General features: G+C 42.1%; 1 pseudogene; it reads left to right on the top strand.

Annotated features, from left to right (window-relative positions):
• The first annotated feature begins 2,448 nt into the window (after positions 1–2,448).
• Positions 2,449–2,567, top strand: LOC145402943 (5S ribosomal RNA; annotated as a pseudogene).
• Positions 2,568–7,986: the final 5,419 nt, after the last annotated feature.

The following is a 7,986-nucleotide window of genomic DNA, read 5'->3' as shown; positions in this document are numbered from 1 at the left end:
ACAGTTGCTATAGGGACATGGGGCAGGGGAGCAGACCAACCAAGGGGGGGGAGCTGGCAGCTCACAGGCGGCAGCCTGGTGTTGGTGGCGTCCCTTCAGGTGCGCTCACTGTGAGGGGCCATGGGACTATCTGTGGGGGTGTCGTCCTCCGGGAGGGGTTGCGGTCAGGGGTGTTGAAGGGCCCCACACTGGACGAGTTTGGTACTGGGGTCTGGCCCTCAGGACTGGGGCCGAAGATTCGGTGAAGGTGCTCCTGCAGGAGCTCAATGCGGAAAGGGCGTCGCTCCTTCTCCAGAATGGAGAAGTCATGCCCCGGGATGCTGGGGGCGGCATGGAGGGCCCAACGGCTGCGGTCTCTCTCCTGCTGCTTTGCCGTCAGGGTAGGGATGCGGCGTTGTGGGTGGCAGGAATCCGACAGGCATGGGTCTCCCACTGGTGCTGGCCGGATGGAGTGTAACCCCAGGGCCAAGATGGGTCCTCTCCATCAGTCCTGGATGGAGAGGTGCTCCTCCTGGAGATTGCCTTGGGAGTGGGAGCTGAGGGTAGGACTTGTTCTGCCACTGGAGGGGCAGCCCGAACAGGGGTCTCCCTCAGGCAGGGAAGTTGTAGGGGGTGAGGGGCTTTCAGGGCATTCCTCCCTGGCACGGCTACCGGCCGTCACCGAGGTCCGTTGGGCAACGGGAGGAGGGCAGCTACAGGCCGTCCCTTTCCCAAAGGTGCGCAGCTGGCCATCACCTGGACCCGACTCCCTGACAGGACTGCTGGCAGAGTGCGGCTGCGGGCGCAGCTACCAGCCATCACTGAAGTCCTGTATGAGGGGTGACGTACAGGCGAGGAGCGAGTACAGGCCGTCTCTTGCCTGCTGGTGCAGCTATCGGCTGTAACCAGTGTCGTGCCCCTCAAGGGAACTGCAGAAGGAGAGAGGGCATACCGTTCGCTCCCCGTATGCGGCAACCGGCTCATCACGGGTTCTGCAGGGGGGATAGCAGCACTAGAAGTGGCTACTGGCCACCTCTTTAGGACGCGACTACTGGCCGTTGCAGGGGCCCAGCTACAGCCTGTAGCCTTAGGTGTGTGGCTACCAGCCGTCATAGGTGCACGGTTACCATCCATCACAGACTCACAGCTACAGGCCATTGCCTTAGGTGTGCAGCTACCGGCCGTCACTGGGGTGCTACTTGGAGCTACTTTTCTAGCTCCACCCTGATTCTGACGCAGTCTGGTGCGATGAAAGGGTAATGCACCCGGACTGAGGTGTTTATGCCAGGTGCATTCTGGGGAATAGGGGCGCGCAGCTCTATTGGACTTAAGTCCATATAGCATGGATGTTGCGCACGCCCTGTCTACCCCTCCGTTGTTGCCTCCTGGGCGTGTCGTGGTGTCGTCTGCTGTCGTCAATTCAACTACATTATATGTACAATTACGATATACTTTTGGTGGCAGCAAGTGTACAAACCACGTCTGCGAGTCTACGAGCCTACAGATGAGTCTACATTATCAAGATAGAAAACAAAAATCTACTACAAGTTCGAGCCACACGACGCCTCACAACTTCATACTGGCATTGGTTTGATGATCTACAATTACAACCAACCTTCCAATTTCTTCGTCAATCTACTGTACAATCAGCATACCAACGAGCTACAATACAATATACTTACGCCTCTATTTTATCAACATTCAGCTACGAGCTTCAGTTCTACAATTAGTTATAAACTACAATCTGTGATTGCCACGAAGCAAGCCACATCTGCAAGCAGGCGAGACGGTAACCAACATTATCTTCAAGTTCACACCATACAGCAAGAAACTACGATTAAATGCTGTATAAGAAATCACAAGCATCGCAAGAGGCCTACAAAAATATGATCAAGTAACCACAAGCACTACAGGTAAGAAACAAAGCTATAGAGAGAGCGCTGACTCAACCCACAACACAACGACCTACAGTGGTCCATAAGCGCCATTTCCTGCCCATAAATGAGAGTAACTACTGTACATGCCATGTAATCGAACTGAGGAGCTAATATACCGTGTTTACGACAATTTCAAATGGTTTTTGCAGGAATAATACCTCATGTTAAGGAACTGCTACAGACTAAATAATTTTCCCTTATACAAAAAACGGCTGTAACTTTTTTGTTTTACGATATTCAGTCATGTAATACTGACTACAAATATGTCTTACTCTACCACTTCGCCAAAAATGTGAACTTCAGCAATTTCTAAAATACTGTAAAGATTATGATATTATGTACTTTTATTACAAGTCTTTTTCAAAGCAGATCGAGCCATATTGAATAATGTACTAGCTACAGACTTGTACAATAATTTCCTAGGAATAACATATGCAAAAATTAGCTGCTCATGTTGGCGCATTAGGAAAGAATACGAATTTCCCTAAAACGATTACAGATTACGATTACCCCACGTCTGCTAAATATGTCAGAAAATATATATACCACGTTGAGTACACCGCTTTCTGTCCGATCAGCGAAGTTAAGCAACGTTGGGTCTGGTTAGTACTTGGATGGGTGACCGCCTGGGAACATCAGATGCTGTTGGCATAACGTTCTCCCTACGTGTCAAGTGGGGTTGGTGGAGGATTAGTGCCCCTCCCTGTAAAACAATTAACTCTAAGCCTTTGGCCACCCCATTTGGGATACATGGCATCTGGCAATGAATGAATGAAACTTCCCTGGAAGCGGCCAGTGCCACAGTTTGAATTTGCTTCCCGTTTTCTTCAGAGACTCCGCATCTACACATTTCTCTGAGACAGGGTAGGTGCCTTCATATGTATAATTTCTTATTATAACAGCGACATGAATGATTGTGGATAAATTTGTGATGACAAAAATGCGATATAGTTGAACAGATTTCAAAATTGTGCAGGAAGACAAAGAATTGATAATGAGAGAGAAATAATTATGTCAGTCCTAAAATAAAGGGGCAATGCATTTAACATGTAAGACCTCAGGGGTACGGATCAACATATACTTGATTCACTGGCTTCTTGCATCATCTGACCCACGGGTAGCATGCCATAGAAAAGCAAGGTACCTCAAACCGGAGAAATCACTCTTCCCTAGGTGATTGCACCTCTAAGAGATATAATGATGATGATGATGATGATTAAATATAACTGAGGGAGAAAGAAGGTAATCAGTATATGAGTGTATGAATAAGTATTTGGAATACTTTTCGTCTTTGTAAATAAAATATTTAATAAATTATTTTTTGTATGAAACAGTCTTATGACAACAGGTTAGGCATTTTTTTTTTAATATCACAATGGCATTTACAGAACTGTTTAAAAAAAAAAAAACAGTAGAGTGAAACATGTTTCCTGATTCGTAGGCTTCTGGCCACGAAACTGCTGCTTTAGATCAATGTGACCCCCACCTCACCCCACCGTTCTACCCGACGACCTCCATCACCACCACCTCCACGCTGATGCAGGGGTGATGGGACAGTGTCGTAGCAACTACCAGACAGCCCTGACCCACAACTCGGCTCACTCATTGTTACTCATTGCTGACCCATCACCGAGGCGCTGAGTCTCCGAGGGTGACGTCACTCTACCTCTTAAGTGGGTGTATATACTTTTACTTATTTTTCCCAGAACTTAAACATACAAGATTTTTTTTTTATTTTTTTTATAACATTACAAATAAATATCACCACTATCCTTTAGGGATGTATTGGTAATACGAGTAATGAACACTTTGCATAAGAGATACAGTAATCATATTTACAACAAACTAACACTTAAGACAGAGTTGGTAAGGAGAACAGGGTTAGAGAAAAAAAACAAATTCAAACAAACAGGCAGTGAGTGACATTACGACCTGAGATATCCTTTTCACACGCTATTTCTTTCTTTATTTATTTTTTCTTATCACATTTTACTATTTCTAGTAACAAACACCAATTCATCCATATACAAACTTACGTACATACACCTTCTTCACTTATTTATATTAAGTCCATTACTGATTACCAGTACAAACGGTAATATATATATATATATATATATATATATATATATATATATATATATACTTTATGTCTTTCATTTATTAATATTCATTGTCGTTATCTATACAGCTAACCCATACATAAAATAAGTGTTTCATGACAACGTTCCTTAGCAAAATGAGTTTTTAAATTAGTGTTTAGTGCTATGACGGGAATGTTTTCAACACAACCAATTTTTTTGCCAGAAGAGACAGCATCTTATTTACCCTATGATGATTCACAGTTAACAAAACAACAGGAAAACGTAACAAACACACATAATTCTTCATGAACAAAAGATAAAGAAACAAATACTTCTGGGAGAGGAATTGAGGATGATGATGCTTCTTCGATACATTTATCTGATTTAGAAAGCGAAGATCATAGCTCTGGCATACACACCTATGAAAATTTACTCACTAGGGTTCACAGGTTAGGAAACACATACGTAACTATCCCTTCCCATAACGACAAGGGACTTCAAGCGAATTTGACCAAACAAACAAACACCATGGCTAGCGGATCTAACAGCACAGCTCCAACTTCCCCACCCCATGTACTGTATATGTTTACCATGAGGATGAAAATCTTACAAAATTCTCAAGCACAGAAAAGGACCGCATCGACGTGATGCCCCTTACAAATCAGTGTGAGCAACTCTTTGTTAAGAGACATATAACAGATGAAAGTGAAAAGATAGCAGTTTTTTTATCATGGATTAATAAGAAAGATGCCCAGCTGGTGATCTACTTAGATCTGATAAGCTCTTACGAGCTCAGACATATGACGAATTTAAGACAGAATTCCTAAAGAAATTTTCTGGAGGTATAAAGTTCTTACCAGGTATAATTCCAGAATTTCATAAGACTGTGGCTCTCATAAGACAACATACAACAAATCCTGTCTTAGGTGAAATAACAGCAGATGTGTCCACAATTAAGTGAACACTGTTAGCCACTACAGAGAACTCAGATTGGCTAACAGCTGATGGAAAGATGTCACTAACGCATGTCGTAGACATCCTTGGTTATGTAGCTGTACTGTGTAAATTACCTGATAGGGTATTAAAAATTGCTAAAATCATCACATACACCCCAGGAATGTGTCTTTTAGATTTTATGAACTAGGTAGAGATGAACTGTAGCAAAGCAGGGGTGAGTGAAATATCCCAACCCAATACAAACAGAATGAGAACTACAGACACAGTGGCAGCCATAAATACATCTAGCCCAGGCACAGAAAAACGATCGCTACCCGAAAACAGACAAACCAAACAACAACGGACATCGAGGCAGCAATCTCATACACCAGGTCACAGGCAGCCTCAAAAGTTTGCACGTAGTCCAAGCAGAAACCGTGCCACAGAAAAACCAAAATATGGCAAATCATCTCGAGAGTCACATTCGGGAGATAGGTCTACTCTATGGTATTACTGTGCAAATCCTGGTCACACAATATCTGAATGTTACATTAAACTTAAGGAAGATCGAGACAAGGAAAAAGGGATGCAACCATACTGTAGAAAACAAACACACAGGACACAGGACATCACACTGTAAAACATTTGAAAGAATTGTATCTGTTTCTAAGTCAGCGAAAGGAAATGCCACGACAAAAAACGACCATACATAAAGAAAGCCAAGTCTAAAGTGCACATAGGAAGCATACTCGGAAACGAGTGTATCTTGGTGCCCGTTCCTCTAAAGCTAAACATATTTCATTATTCTTGGATTCAGGCTCTCCAGTGAATTTAATAATACAAGAGGAATTAGAGAGGATTTTTAGAAACAGGAAGAAAGTAGCTTTGTGGAGGAATCTATTTTTAGACTTAAATGCTGTAGATGGCAAACAAATAACCGTAAAGGGCATGATACAGTTAGACATCAGTTTTACAGAGACTACGAGACCAATCTCTGCTATTTTCTACGTAGTAAACAACTTAGCAAGTAGAGCTAACGTATTACTGGGTTTGAGAACTATGAGGAAAGAGAATATTGTTTTACTCCCACATATGAATGGGACTGAGCACGATAATGAATTCACAGAGGAATTTTCACCAAAATTTTCACCAAACAATGTTAGAAAATCAAAGGGATTGGAATTATCAAACAACTAAACAGAACCACTCAGTCGGACGAGGGTACACATGCACTCAAACCAGCCCTTCCAGAGGGACCGAAGTTACAGTAAAACCCCAACAGTATTCCCTGCACGTCTCACCAGATGATGTAGTTATTCCGCCTAACTCACATATGAAAGTCACTATAAGGAGTAAATTGAAGAATGGTACTATTCTTGTCTTAGATGAATTATATAAAGTGAAAAGACTCTCGGTGGAAAACGCCTTATGTCAGGTGAATAACGATGGGGAAACTCATGTGTTCTTAATTAATTAGATGAACGGAGAAGTGCAGATAAAATAGGAAACTTGTTGATGCAACTTAGAGACATGTCATGCTCCTATACGGGTAATAACTTTAGCTGGAACTTCAAGTAAGATAAAATCTACGGACAGAGAATGCATAAAGGAGAATTTGATTCACTCAAGAAGCTTTGATGTAGAAAATGATCTACTAGATTTATTACAAAAACACTAACAAACTATAGCATTGCCTGGAGAACAATTACGGTGTACTAACCTGATTAAACACAAGATTAACATACACTAGGACACAACCAATAAATGTACCAGCCTCTAGAGTAGCACCCTCACAACGTACTCTTGCAATTTATATCTTGATGAAGTGCTAAAACTGGGTATTATTGAGCTATCAGTCTTCCTGTGGAATGCTGCATTATTTTTCGTGCCCAGACTAAACGGAGAAATGCGTGCGATAGTAGATTATCGTAAATTAAACCAACACACAGTCCCAGACCGCTTTCCTACGCCATTGTTGAGTGACGTCTTGCAAAGTATTGAACCAGAAAATAATGTATTTTCCGCAATCGATTTGTTTAATGGCTATTACCAAATAACCCTTGATCACGCAAATACACTGCTTTCTCCACAAATACAGGGCATTTCCAATATAATCAAATGCCGATGGGGTTAAGGACAGCGCCAGGCATATTTCAACGATTAATGAATTATGCATCGTCTGGAATGCTAGGAAAGGGAATAGTTAACTTCTTGGACGATGGCATAATTGCAACACACACAATAGATGAACATCTACAGAAATTAGACCAGCTCCTACACAAGTTGGCCAATGCTGGTTTGAAAATTAAGCTGTCTAAATGCAAATTTTGCTTTAAGGAAATAAAATTCTTAGGCCACAGACTAGATGCAGAGGGAATATACACGTCTGAGGACAAAATACAAGCAGTAAGGGATTTCCCTGAACCCACAAATGTAAATGATGTAAGACAATTTTTAGGTCTGGCTGGCTATTACAGACCTATTATTACTCAATTCTCTCATATAGCACAACCATTATTCCTTCTACTGAAAATAGATGTTGTATTCCAGTGGGGAGAGGAACAAAAACTGGCATTTAGCGAATTAAAAGAAAAACTTACAGGTGCACCTTGTTTGGCCTATCCTAATTTCACAAAACCATGTATAATTTGCACAGATGCATCTCTTAAAGGATTAGGGGCCGTATTGATGTAAGAAGATAAGGACGGAAAAAATCAACGAATTGCATTCACTAGCAAACAAATAAAAGGTGCAGAGAAAAATTATTGCACTACAGACCTAGAAGCACTTGCAATGATCTTTGCATTACGAAAGTTTCAAGACTTGGTATATGGTTACGAAATTCACCTCTTCACCGCCCATAAACCGCTCGTGGGCATGTTCCAGGAAAACTCTTTTCTGGGAGGAGAGCAAGATGGAAATGTACGGTTGAAAACTACTATGTACATATTCACTATTTCCAAGGCAAAATAAATTTAGTCGCTGATGCACCATCTAGGAAACCACTGACAATTCATGTCGCGAGAGTAGGTCTCAAGGAAAACATCGCA

Source organism: Coenobita brevimanus, chromosome 6 (genome assembly GCF_032717465.1).
Source record: "Coenobita brevimanus isolate Jiangsu-jjx chromosome 6, ASM3271746v2, whole genome shotgun sequence".
Lineage (NCBI taxonomy): Eukaryota > Metazoa > Arthropoda > Malacostraca > Decapoda > Coenobitidae > Coenobita > Coenobita brevimanus.
Note: the sequence above shows the minus strand (reverse complement) of the source record. Positions and strands in the feature narration are given on the sequence as shown.